Raw genomic sequence first — 14,408 nt, forward strand, 5'->3', positions numbered from 1 at the left:
CCGTACACACACTCTTTACTGGTGAGTATGGAGGGATAAAGCTATTTTAATGCTGCTCCTGTTTGTGTTATTTTAGCTTTTTTTTCAAGAAATGTTTATAAACATTAATGTAGAAATCTAAGCAAGCATTGTTCCAGATTTCTGTCTCAAAATACTAGCATTTGTAGAATGTTCTATTTACATCAAATGTTAGTAAAATGGTACAGAAATACATTTGCACACTAGTATTAATTACTAAATTTGTATTCAAGCAAGTTAATCAAAAACATGATTGGGGAAGGGCTAACTCTGAAAAGATACCATGAAGTCAGTCCCTTACTGAATTTCCATTCCAGGTGAAAGTATTCAGATTTTGCCATTGTTAAAAATAATCTTTAAACACCGAACAAGGATCCACCAATTATATTTATAACAAAATATGATAATGTTCTAGCTTATTTTACCAATTGGAAGGAATGAAACCTAATATTTTCTGCACAAAAAGAAGCTAGAGGTAAAAGGAAAAAGAATTTCCAAAGCACTGAAAGATCAGAGGAGTAATGATAGCACCAAAATTACAGGTAACTGATCACTTTTTACCTTAGGAAACTACATTTAGCCACAGTAATAATATGGCGATTAATCTGTATTTACTTAGCAGGATGTGAAGTAATGATTTATATTCAGTATTTACTCATCAAATTACAGGGCAGGTCACATTGAATGTTTATTTCAGGGTGGCATGTATACTCGTGGAGAGGTGTGACAGTTTGGGATTTTTTGAGTTTTTCATTGGTCTCCCAAAGGCAATATTAAAAGTGAAACTTGAGGTCATCATTAAGCCTTTGAATCCCTGAGAGTGCATTCAACAGTTTGTTGTAGCTAACACATTGAGTTCATTTATTTTCATCATAAAAATTTATTTACATTGTAGTTGTGATATTTCAACATCACTTTTGAAACTATTTGGAGTAATTTAAGTATTTCTCTACAGTTTGCTTTGCTACAAAGTGATTTCTGCTTCACAATGATGCTAAAGTTGTAGCGTTATTCCAGAGCAGGGTTCCATCTCTTACCTGCCCTTGTGCAGCCAGCATATCTTCTGCAGTGGTTGCAGTGGTTTCTCTGTCCATGATTGTGGGGCTAGATTAGATGTGCTTCAAGACTCTGCCATTGGACCTCTTCTTCGCCTTGTAACATGCTGCCTTTTGGTAACATTATTTGGCATGGAGTCAGCTTTCATCTGTATGTTGATATCAAGTATTTGTGTTGCTGTGCAGATGTTTGTTTCAATGTGGGTTCAAATTTGTAATGTTACTCTGGTGTCTCTTGAACCCCTGATGCTGCTGTACTGTCTTACTGCTGAGCTGAAGTTAAGCCCTAAGTGAACAAGGACTTCCTTATTCAACATGAGCAGGACTAAGGGTCATGAGGACTCGAAACGTCAACTCTTTTCTTCTCCGCCGATGCTGCCAGACCTGCTGAGTTTTTCCGGGTAATTCTGTTTTTGTTTTGGATTTCCAGCGTCCGCAGTTTTTTTGTTTTTATCTAAAACTAGCTTGCTTGGCCGAGTCTAAAACTTAGTACCCAGCTCCTACTTTCTGTCTGGCACTTTACTCAGACTGATTTCAACAATGCTTCTTAATATCTTGCATTAATTGCTATTTTTATACTTGTACTTCGCAGATGTCCTTGGCTTATTATGCACCTACACAACAATTTCAAAATTGTTGTGTTCACTTACATGTCTTCCTGTGGCCTCATACCTCCCTGTCCCTGGTACCTCATTCAGCCCTATGTTCCTGCATGCACCCTCAACTTTTTCCAGTCTGGCCTCCTTTTCATGCAGCCTCTTTTCTGCTTCACTCTCAGCTGCAGAGATCTTCAGCCAGCTTGGCATCACACTCTGGAATGCTCTCTAACTCCTGTGTGCCTTGCTATCTTTATCACCACTTTCAATAACTTCGTCTAGATTTACTTCATGGATATTGTTTTTAATTTCCACTCCGATCAGTTTCCTTTCGCTTGTCAGTGTCCAGTTATTTCTGTATTTATAAAGCTTTTCGGGAAATTTTATTACGTTAAGGAAAAATATGAGTGCAAGTTGTTGGCATCTCACATGAGTTCAATTTGACATTGTGTGATATGCAACTCCAGTGTCTTGTGTTAGCAAGTTTAAAGAAAAATCCAGAGAGATTCTCTTCACCTGGTAAACACTCTTTTAAAACCCACTTCAAGTTTATTTACACCAGAGAACTATTGTCAGTTGTGTTGCACTCCTAACTGTTTAAATTTTTGTCTTGATGCTCCTGGCACAGGGCTTTGCGCAGCAAGGGAGAGCTGGAAATGATGAAAACGTATCAATTAATCTTGTTAGTGGTGCTGATTTCAGTCGCCCAGTGAAAGCATCAAGCATTTCCAGATCAAATATGGCATGTTAGGATGCAGACTGAAGTCCCAATAATGTGCTTAAGACGTCCTTTACTACACCATTGTCATGTTTTCTCAATGCCCCATATCAACTATCCTTAGGCCTATCTGAGTAACATTGCCAGTTAGGGGCAGTGTTGTATCATATGCCCACTAAGAACTGCGTTGAGACTACCCGAATTCATTTCACATTGCCAGTATACAGGTAACTTTCAACCTATCTCACCAAGTTGGATTTGAACTTGCCCTAGAGGGGAGATTTTATGTCTTGGGTAAATGAGTTCGTTGGCCAACTGAATTCTAACTGCGCGCCTGCCTCGGTTGTCCTCAGTTGCTGCTTGCAATCAGTAACGGGGAGAGACTGATGTAAGAATAAATAGTGATAGTTTATTGAGACATAGGGCAGATCATATGTGCTCACTCAGAAACCTCCAGGACTAGACTTACAGTTCCCAGTTGCTCACGCTGTACAGTGATCCATCAGTGCTGTCACATGACCAGTACACTTGCATTCTCTTAAAGGGACTGGGTACCTCACTTTACCACATCCCTCCCCCTTTACTTAAAAGTACAGCTAACAAGCTTAAAACATATTAACTATTTACACAATAACAATTTACAGGTCAAGTTTCTCAGGAGGCCTTCTTTGATGGGTTGAGCATCGTAGCCAAACAACCTCGGCTGGGGCTGGTGTTTCTGAGGCCTCCTTTTCAGGGGCAGGCCCACTATGTCCCTTGGATGATTTCACCATCTTCCGGGTGCAGTCACGTTCACTCCTGCTGCCCCTCCCCTCCAAACTGAAACAGATAAAAAGGTGTCAAGCACAAAGCAATACAGCGATGAGCTACATGATGTGTGAGGAGAAGGGAAAAAAAAATTTTTTGTTTTTCTTTCCAAGGACTGTCAATTTCTCTCTTTCTTCCTGCATGTCCTTTTCTTGGTAGCACTGACCCTCTTTAATTTCGCTGTTGGCTGGACTAGACTCAGGCATGAGCTGAACATGAGAGAGCTCAGTAGCTGGGTTTTCCGATAGCGCTTCTGAGAAGTCTGGGCCTTCTAGCTTTAAAACTTCAGGGCTTTTACGCAGCTGCTGCTTCTTCTCTTCCAATTCATTCCTATTCTCATTAATAGTTTCCTGGAGAATCGCATATCGTTGCCCCTTCTCGGCTAATTCATTCCTTAACTCAGCCAGAGACAGGTTTAACTCTTCCTTTTCTTCTGCTTATCTTTTCAGTGGCACAGGTTGAGAGCCGATTGAATTTTGTAGCGCACAAAGGTCCTTTAATAGATTTTCCGTTTCCTTTCGAAGGAAGCTGACTTCAGCTTGAATTCTGCCCCAGTGTCTCACTTCTGCAGGCTTCTCCCATTGGGTTTTTGCATACTCATTTTATTTTTTTGCAGCAACACTTCTGGTTACAAATTGGGAACTTAGCAGGCCCTCAAGATTTATCTCTCCCAGCCAGTTCCCTCTGAGGAGACTCGGTTCCCTGCCTGATATTACAAATAGGGGTAGTTTTGCAGAATGTTCCTCATACTATACCTTGACTTGACATGCCCCTTTCACATTTATTTCTTCACCCGTGTATGTCCTCAGCTTTGTGTTCGAAACATCTAACTTGAAAGGGTGGGTTCCTTTACTCAGATATCTAAATGTATGCTCTCCAGTGATGGACATCGACGCTCCCGTATCAACTTCCATCTTAATGGAAGATCATGAACTCGCTCCTCATTCCCTACCCCCTTTCTAATCCCCCTTTTTCCAATAATTTATATAGATTTTTCTTTTCCCACCTATTTCCATTATTTTTAAATGTATTTCCATCCATTGTTTTATCTCCACCTTTCAGCCTATTTCGAGCCCTTCCCCCCACCCCACCCCCACTAGGGCTATCTGTCCCTTGCTCGTCCTGCTTTCTGCCCTTAATGTCCCCATCAGCACATTCCTTAGATAATATCACCACCGTCAACACCTCTTTGTCCTTTTGTCTATGACATCTTTTGGTAATCTCCATCTATCACTGGCCCTCTATCCAGCTCCACCTGTCCCACCACCCCCCCCCCTCAAACTAGCTTATATTTCACCTCTTTTCTATTTTTCCTTAGTTCTGATGAAGAGTCATTCGGACTCAAAACGTTAACTGTGTTCCTCTCTGCAGATGCTGTCAGACCTGCTGAGTTTTTCCGGGTAATTTTGTTTTTGTTTTAGATTTCCAGCATCCGCAGTACTTTGCTTTTATCCATCTTAATGGGTTCTCCGTTGATCATTATGGCTACTTCAATTTGTTTGGTTCTACCCACTTTGAGGTTATATAATGAATGGGTGTCTGATTCTATTTCTTCTGGCTCTTCCATGAGGCACATTTCATGATTCTTCCTTCTGCCTTTATAGTGTTGTTTTAGCCTTTCTCTGCAGTGCCTCATTATGTGACCATAGTGGTGGCAGAAAAAGCACCTGGCTTGTTTAAGTTATCATTCTCTCACTGGAGGTCTGGATATATTTCTTTCTTTTATTTTGTGGGTTTCCACTGCAGTGCCATTGTTTTTCATTGGTCTAGAGCTAGAGTTTCCCGTCTTTCTGTGGAGTCCGAAGTTTTCACGCCTTTTGTTGCCAGATTGCCTCATTCGACCAGGTAGATGGCGCCATTTTACGTATCTTTTATAGCTTCGGAATTTCTAACAGCACTCTCCATCGCAGTAGCTAATTCTAAAGTCTAGACTAGGTTCGGCTAGCAAATACCTTTGGATCGTATCACCTCCAATCCCACATATCAGTTGGTCTCTCAACATATCACTAATGGACGTTCCAAATTCGCAATGCTCAGTTAATGCCTTTAAAACGGCCACATAGTCAGCTATTGTCTCCTCTGGAAGCCTATTCTCTGAATTGAACTTGAAGCGCTGCATAGTGACAGAGCTTTTGGCTCGGGTGGCTCTGTACAATTTTTATTAACTTGTCAAAAGTCTCCGAGTCTGAGGCAGTAGGTGAAGTAAGGCTGCGGATCAGCCCGTACATTTCTCTCCCACACGAGGACAAAAGAATCACCCTCCTCTTCTCCTCCCCCACGATGTCATTAGCAATAAAAAAGAATGCTAGGTGTTCGACATACTGAGACCAGCCATCTGAAATGGGGTCGAATGGATCGCCACGCCCGAACTGCGGCATCGGGAATGACAATAAGGGGACTGCGTTTTCGATAGGCTTTGCAGGTAATGATGAATTTAGGCATTTTGCTTACCACAGAATCGCCCTCTCTCTGGGGTCTCTTATAATTTTCTGTCCATAACCATTCTTCATGTATTTACCCTTCTAAATGTATTGCCGCTTTAAGAGCAGTCACTTTTTTTTAATCTCTGTCTCTGCAGTTGTTGGCTTTTCTCTGATGTGTTTTGCACTCTTTTCAAGTTTTGGCAGGATCCCTGCGATCATGATTCTCCAGGGTTTTTTAAAATCTTAAACTGCAGCACTGCTTTCTGCTCTGATTGCTGGCTGATGCCTGTTTTATAAGTACAGGTGCTCTTTCCAATGCTTTGCTCACCCGTCTTGAAATTTGTTTTCTTTTGTTCTTTATCCTCATTGCCACTTTTTTGTCTTGGGTAAATGAGTTTGTTGGCTGACCGAACGCCTTTCGATGTTCTCCTCAATTGCTGCTTGAAATCAATAATGGGGAGAGACTGATGTAAGAATAAACAGTGATAGGACAGAACACCAGATCATACGTGCTCACTCAGAAACCTCCAGAACTAGACTTACAGCTCCTAGTTGCCCGCACTGTACAGTGATTCGTTAGTGTCGTCACATGATCAGTACACTTGCATTCTCTTAAAGGGACAGGGTACCTCACTTTACCACAGGAGAGGTCAGTGTATAACGCCTTCTGCAACTCAATTCCCATCACTCCTGAAATTTTATCTCTTGAGAGAGGATAGGAATTAGAGTTTTAGCCATGCAATGTATAGAGTATTGCCTGGCTGTGGCTCATACTACAGAAGTGAATTATGGTTGAAACTTACTTGTCAAGGACAATGAATCCAAGATGTTTTGCTGTGCTTTTGCTCTATAATATATGTAAACCTTTTCTGTCAATACAAGAGTTGATTTACAAAGTCTGCACTTTCTGTAGCCAGTTTATGTACATAATTAGCTAAATTAAATCACTAATTTACATTATCATACATTGATGTATTAACTCCCTTATGCATTGCATTTTGTAATACATCATTTATTAAAGTTTGCCAGAAAGTTCTTTTTATTTAAAAAAACAAATTCTTGTAGATTTAGGGATAAAGGTTGAATTGTTTCTTTTTGTGCCCTACGAGTAACCATTGTTAACAAATTTTTCTTTCCAATTTAATCTCCTTCCCTCAATTCTTGGCCCAAAGATAGGGACTCTCACCATATGGCACCATTAGCTTTTTGGTACATCAGTGAATGACCATTCTTTGTGTGAAATTTGATGGTATCAAGGCATTCAACTCCAATTTAATCCTATCATCACCCAGTAACCTCTTTGTTTCCCTAGACACACTTGGTTTCCAGCATAGCAAGTGGATGGAAAGTATTGGGAACTCTCCCACCCACCATCATTGTCTCTGCTAAATTAATTATGAACCCCTTAAAGCAAGGTGCAGATTAAATCTGTGATGGTCATGATTTGTGCGTAACATCAGTATGACATTGCATGGTATGTTTAGGTACTGAGTCATGGGGAGGTGGGTCACCAACTGTTCTCTAGCTGCCTCCTAACTGAATATTTTGAGTTTTTGTTGCATATTTGAGCTGAGCTTAACATAAATGTATTTTTGTTCTACCTTTATTCGTAAATCAATTTCCTCAGCTGAACCCCTTATTTCTTGTTTCTTATTAAAAGTTCAAAGTGCAATACTTGATGCCCATGCCCGTTACATAAGTAGATAGGTGCTTGCACTATTGCAGTGTCAGTATGGTAGGCCAAGGAACTACTTCATATTTGTATGTGTAATAGCAAGGAACATGTAGATCAGTAGAAATCAACTCTTCGGACTACCATAGGATTGGATACCAAGACTAACATCATTGATTTCCCCATATGTTGAATATCTGATCTTGACTGAGTCAACAAGGATATACTGAACAGAACGAGTTCAGAGAATTTATAAGGAATGAAGAGGATTCATAAGGAGTTTTGACCTGAGCTGCTTTCTTTTTTAAATTAAACCCAGTTTAGGAGGGATACTGTCTGTAAACTTAGAAATAGGGATAGTGGGGGTTTTAAGAATTCCAAAAAGGAAAGTGAAAAGAAATTACTTGTTTGTAGTTTTTGAAATCAAAAGTCAGATATGAATTATGCTTAACCCAACAAGCAAACTTTTTAGTTTATGTTGGGTAAATGTTTAATTTTGAACAGGCCGTAGTAAGTTGGAATTAATACGTTCTTGACATAAATGAACTGTGATTCCAATGGTACACCTCTAAACACCTTTTGTGTAATACTAAGTAATTTTTTTTCTTTTGGGGTTTGTGTTAGCGAGCATTTCTGGAGCTCATTGCAAGTTGTTGACCGAATTAGAAAATGGGTATTTTTATCAAGTCCACCAACAAAGATATCCTTGCTTCAGAGCAGAGCACAAAGTGCAAATATTTCACTGGAATTAAGGTCTTAATAAGTATACTTAATAATATACACAAAGAATGGAGAGCAGAGTTTTATCAAAGTGCAAAATGTTATTTGAACAAGCTGATTTTTTTTTAAAAATGCATGGCATTGTGTAAGAGATTGCATATTAAAATTGAGTACTATACATTGAGTTGTGTAAAATAATTTGATATTCACAAATGAATGCAAAATTGAGAGTTTTTGTTTTTTTAGGCCTTTGTTTTAAATCTGAGAGTTTAACATTGAAATACATAGAAGTTAGAACATGAAGATATGACATTTAACTCAACAGATCTATGCCAGGGTTTGCACTGCAGGCAAAAAGGTCCGATCACACTTAGCCGCCCCATTCTCGTGTCCCTTCAATAGTTTTTCCTTTATCCATATATCAAATTTAATCATATAGATTCTGCTACAGCCACTACCCCTGGAAATGAGTTCCACATCTTCAAAACATTCTGCAAACAATTTTTCCCTGATTCCCTAAATCTCTTGCATTTAATCTTTTATCTTTGACTCTTGTTCTTGACTCTTAACTACTGGAAAGAGTTCTACCTACTTACCTCATCATAGTCACCCATTAATCTGCATCCCGCTAATGAAAATCGATCAGATTTTTCAATTTTTAAAAATTTGTATTTAATCGTACCAGGCAGCTTCCTAGTGTAACTCTACTACATCTCCTAAAGCCTCAGGATTGCTCTTAGTGTGGTGCCTAATACTGCACACAGTGCTCTAACTGAAGTCTTATGGTTTTATAAAGGCTAATCATTCTCAACCTTTATATTTCATATTTCTTGTGAGATGATCTTTAGTAATCCCTTGTCAAAGGCTTTTCTAATGTCCATGCACAGTACATCCACTGCATTTTCTCCATCTGTAATATGTTACTTCTTAAATTAGTTTTAAATTCCTGCTAGCTACTTTGAACTTTTACCTTCATCCTTAATTAAAGATTGTAAATTCTCCATACCACAGATGTTATTTACCCTGATTAGCCTGTCTCTTCTATTTTGAAAATGAGAACGACGTTGGCCACTCTGTAGTTCTCCCTTATCAACATTCAACAGGGCCCTGAAATATAACTTCCAGGGTCTCTACAATTTCCTTCCGCATCTCCATCAGGAACCTAGGATATATCCTGACAGTCCCTGGTCCTTTTTCTTCCATTAGTTTAACTACCTTAGCTAAAAATAAATCCTCTTTATTCAGTTCAGCACTCATCTCATTCCCAAATGCCAAGATTTCTGATGTCCATTTCTTTAGTAGAAAAACAATGCATAGTGCATATTAAATACCTTGTCATTTCCTGATCTACAACTTTACAATCTTCTCTGTGGATCCATTTCTCTTTCAACTTGTGAATGCTTTGTTGTTTGTTTTCATATTGTTTCCTCGCACTCTCCCATACCTTTCTTTATCCTGCTCTTAACCTCTTATTTTCTCATTTTTAATGTTTTTGTTATTTATAATCCACACCTTCCCTCCTCTTCAGTTTTGATTGGTTTCTAACCTCTCTGATCAATGATATTCCAAACTTATTCTGTGTCTTTGCAGTCTCTCTTTTCAAGAAATCCACACACCTGATCTCTGGTTTCTGATCTGATCTTAAAATATATTGTTTTCACTATCTGTAATTAACTTCTGAGGAAAGCAAAATTACTTATATGAAAGCATTGAGATACAGAACATGATTTGTATTAATAATAAGGGGCAATCACTTCTTTGGCTCTTCCAATGAATAGTTTTATAGCGACTGCTTTGGATTAAAAGTGCACACTCTGGGTGCTGCCCACACCCACCATTGTAACAGTTTCAGTTCAAAGCAGGTGGCAAAGCAAACAAATTGAGCTCTGATGATCAGAATTAAATATTAGCTGTGTTCTTTTTGCTCCACCCTTTTCAAAAGATGCTGGGTGTGAGAAATGGAGATTATTCTTTTAAATATTTTTGGGGAATATTGTGTTATTCTGTAAAGAAGGCTGTGTGTGTAAGTGATTTAATTAGGCTGGGCAAAGGTTACTAGAAGATTGTCTGGAGGGTTTAAAACATGAAAGGATAAAGGTGTTAGGTTTGAGGTACAGGTGAATAGGTTGGATCTAACATTTACATTTTTAGATAAGTTGGGAGTTTGAGTATCAAAGGAAAGTCAGAGGTGACAAGAAACATGTTTGAACTTGCAGGAGTTCCATAGGTAAACAGAAGAAGGCATATTTTATTTTATTAACCTGAAAGCAAAGACAAGATAGAAACATGAAACATTTTATATTTGGAAGGATTTAAGTTTCAAAGAGGGGTGAGAACAATGGAACCTGAAATGAAAGGGAGAAAAGGGTACTTTAGAGTTCCTGTGGCGAGTTTAGGGGTTGAGCTGAACCGGGGGCTGTTAGCTGTAGCTCTAGGCTGGGAGAAGATACAGTTTGAATCGGCCATTCAGTCAAATCATAGAAGTCTTGGGCTGCAACAAACAGTCTTGTTCTGAAGTCTTGGATTTCCGCAGCAGAGTGAAAGAGATTTAGAGGTCATGTAGCATGCCTTTATTAAAGCTACTGGATTTATTATAGTTAAACATCTATAAGGGAGTCCAAAACAAAAACAGAATGACCTGGAAAAACTCAGCAGGTCTGGCAGCATCGGCGGAGAAGAAAAGAGTTGACGTTTCGAGTCCTCATGACCCTTCAACAGATCAGTTCTGTTGAAGGGTCATGAGGACTCAAAACGTCAACTCTTTTCTTCTCCGCCGATGCTGCCAGACCTGCTGAGTTTTTCCAGGTAATTCTGTTTTTGTTTTGGGTTTCCAGCATCTGCAGTTTTTTGTTTTTATCTATAAAGGAGTGTTGCCTGGAAGGTGTTTACTTGTGGGTTGACCAAGTCGGGAGTCTTTTGGGGAATGTTTTGTAAGACTATATTTTAATTGTGCAACTGTAATCTTGTGTGCTTAAGTTTTCTTCTTTTCTTGTTAAAACTTTTAATTTATAAAATCCAAAAAGTGTTACTGGACTTCTTGCTGCTGAGATCACCATGTCGTCTTCTCATTTTCAGAATACAAAAAAAGATATGGCCAGAAAGCCAAGTTTCCCTCTGGGATTTGGTTTTCACAGCAGTTAACATCGACCGTGATCATAACATTGGGGTACACTTCTACTGGCAGTAGCAACTCTCTGATGCTTTATCTGTAACTGTTCTCAGCGGTCCTGGATGGGAATACTAGTTTTAGAGGCAGAGTTGAGCTTCCAAATCTCATTTTATGCGTGACCCTTAAAGCCACTAGACAGGAGATTGTCCTCCCATTTGTTCTACTGTATCCAACAAGATGCCTCAGCCCCAAACTAACTAGGCCATTTCCCATTATACAATACTAATTTTTTTTTCTCTATTTCCCATTATATGTCTTCTCTGAGTAAACCACTTTATGCCAGTTCTTTTACATATTGGAACTGGGTTCAAATTGTTGAAACTCATTCTTGCAGGATCCTTCCAGGCAGCAGCTAAAGGAGACTTTCATCCCATCCGAGATGAAAGGCTAGTATCTCAACCATTGTGGCACTCAGTCCCTCAGGGGAAGTTTATACATATTATAGTTACTGCCCTCAGATTCAACAATACTCCAGGTATATTTTAAAAAGTGGCCAGGGTATCCAAAGTGTTCACTGAGCACTTTTTTGTGCCAGTCATGGCTCAGGCTCAGTTTGCCACATTCTTGCCTTTGAGTAAGGTCACCATTTCAAGTCCCACTCCAGAGATTTGAGCACATGATCTAGGCTGATGCTCCAGTGCAATACTGTAAGATGAGTCGTTAAACTGTGGCCCCTTCTGTCCCCTCAGGTGGATGTAAAAGATTCAGTGGCACTATTTCAGAGGAGAGTAGGGAGTTACCCCTAGTGTGCTGGCCAAAATTTATCCCTCAACCAACATCACCAAAATAGATTATCTGGTCATTTTACCTCATTGCTGTTTATGGGACTTTGCTGTGAACCAAGCTGGCTAATGCATTTCCTATATCACAACAATGACACCACTTCAAAAAGTAGTTAATTGACTATAAAGTTGGGACATTGTGAGATCATGAAAGACTTTATAGAAATGCAAGTCTTTCTGTTAGCCAGATTTGACATTGTATTCCGCAAAGCTGCAGCATTGCAATAAAAATGCACCAAAAACATTCAGGGTATACAAACACTGTATGATCTTTAGTAGAAGTAGAAGCGCAACTTTATTTTGGTACAGTCCACATTTACCTCGGGCTGTCAGTTGATCCAAATTGCAATGATGGACACACATCTACTGTATTATGTTCTTTAAACAGCCACAGTCATTTGTGTATCAATCAAAAACAATTTTTAGGAATAATTTTATCTCTTGAAGCTGTAGAATCACAAAATAGAGATAAACGAGTGTGTGAAATTGAATCAGCGAAAACTTTCAATGTGTTACACTCTATTGAAATCTTTAGAAATGAAATGGGGAAAAGGAGTGCCAGAGACTTGGTATTAGAAATAAAAACAGAAAATGTTGGAAAAACTCAGCAGGACTGGTAGCAACTGCAGAGAGAGAAACGGAGTTAACGTTTCAAGTCCAGTATGACTCTTCACAGATGGAAAAGAGCTCAACCCCAGCTCTGGAAATGGTCGTAGAGATGGGAGGGATTGGAAATTCCAGCCCAGGGTCAATGGACGTTTGGCTGCCTCTCCAAATTTTCCATCCTGCCACAGGCAGGACTGGAAAATCCCAGCCTTAACTCAGTTTTTCTCTCTCCACAGATGCTGCCAGACCCGCTGAGTTTTTCCAGTATTTGTTTCTGGTTTTTTTTATTTCAGATTTGCAGCATCCGCAGTATTTTGCTTTTATTGATTTCAATATTAGTACTTTTTTGTTGTAGCTGGATGATGAACAGCTTAACACTGACCCAGTTTCCTTTCTTTTGGGGAGGGTGATGGCAGTTCGATACTGTGAATTGTTTTAACCTTTCTTTTAAATGCGATAAATGGAACAGATGCCCATCTAAAGAAGTTTGCTTAAATGGAGTTGATGGTACAAAGGCATTTTTTTTTTGAAAATCCTAGCTAATTCCAGTGCTTTACTGTCATGATACTGTAATTATGAAATATAGCCATTTATTATATTATTTACCTGCTAATTTCCCCTTGACTGCATCATAGAAGAATTGTTTTGTTAGGCAGCAAAGTAACTGCAGTGTAATCTTACAGTATTTTGAAATTTTATTTAACTTTACACCTCACAATACTTTGTAAAGTACTACACTGCCATTTATCATTGAAGCTGAGTTCTGTTGAAGATGATCATCAAATATTAATTACAAATTCAACCAAAGTTTTCAATGATCTTTAGGTTTCTTTTGTTTTACAACATTATTTAATTCACTGAAATATTAATGTTGATATTCTTACTGATTTTAAATTCTATATTTCAGAGCGGTAAACTTCTGAAATTTGCTGCTTCAGAATAAAATGAATTCATAGGGAATAATTTGAAAAGTTATAACTTCATGCATATTTTATTTTGAAATAAAAGCATTAATAAAGAGCAAGATCTGTCATTAGCAATAAACTCACCTTCTCCGCCCCCACACCCCACATGCAAAACTCAAGTTAGTGATCAAAGTTTTCATCATTTCAGCTCTGAATGGATTTAGATTTGATGAGTGTGTACAATCATAACTTATGCTAGATTGATTTTTTTTCCCCCACTTGCACAGCTACCCAATCATCAGTCACTTCAGATCTTAAAAATACTTTAAATTTTATTAACCATAACTGATCAAAATCAGATTATGATTTGAATCTTGGCACCTATCATCAGAACAGCCTTCCAACAACCAAGAGAAAGCCACATATTGTACACAAGAACAAGTTCCTGTTGTATGAGCCACAACTTTTGCTGCCCTCGGAGGATCTGTCCGATACTTGTCAAACATATAGTCCTTTTGGTAAGATGTCAGTCAAGATTCAGGTGCCAATGTAAATAAATCAATATGAAATGTTTCCTATATAATGTTTCTAAGCACTTCATGAAATACCATTATGAAATATATTTAAGTCTCAGTTATATTAGTTAACTTATTCAAGACACATTGCCATTGTGAGTTCATTTGTTACCGCGCACATCTTCTGTGCACAGTTGCCATCTGGTGTCTTCCTAGGACCAGGAACTAATGAGAAGAGTACCAAATGCTGCCTTCAGTAGCAAAGGAGTTAATTTCTAAGACCCACTACAGAGTCCTTCTGCCTTTGGTCGATTGAATTACTTGTGTTCATATAAACTGTCTGCTTATGCCATTAAAGTGGTCCTGTGAATTGTTGATAAATCTATAGTGGCTATGACAGCACAAAGCCTATTTGGTTGAAG

The 14,408-nt window shown here is 38.7% G+C and overlaps 1 protein-coding gene across 5 annotated transcripts in view; it reads left to right on the top strand.

Moving 5' to 3' along the window:
- The window catches only part of cdin1 (CDAN1 interacting nuclease 1), a 136,332-nt gene that overhangs the window by 17,078 nt on the left and 104,846 nt on the right, over positions 1–14,408 (top strand). The window lies entirely within an intron of this gene.

The sequence above is a fragment of the Carcharodon carcharias genome, chromosome 20 (assembly GCF_017639515.1).
Source record: "Carcharodon carcharias isolate sCarCar2 chromosome 20, sCarCar2.pri, whole genome shotgun sequence".
Lineage (NCBI taxonomy): Eukaryota > Metazoa > Chordata > Chondrichthyes > Lamniformes > Lamnidae > Carcharodon > Carcharodon carcharias.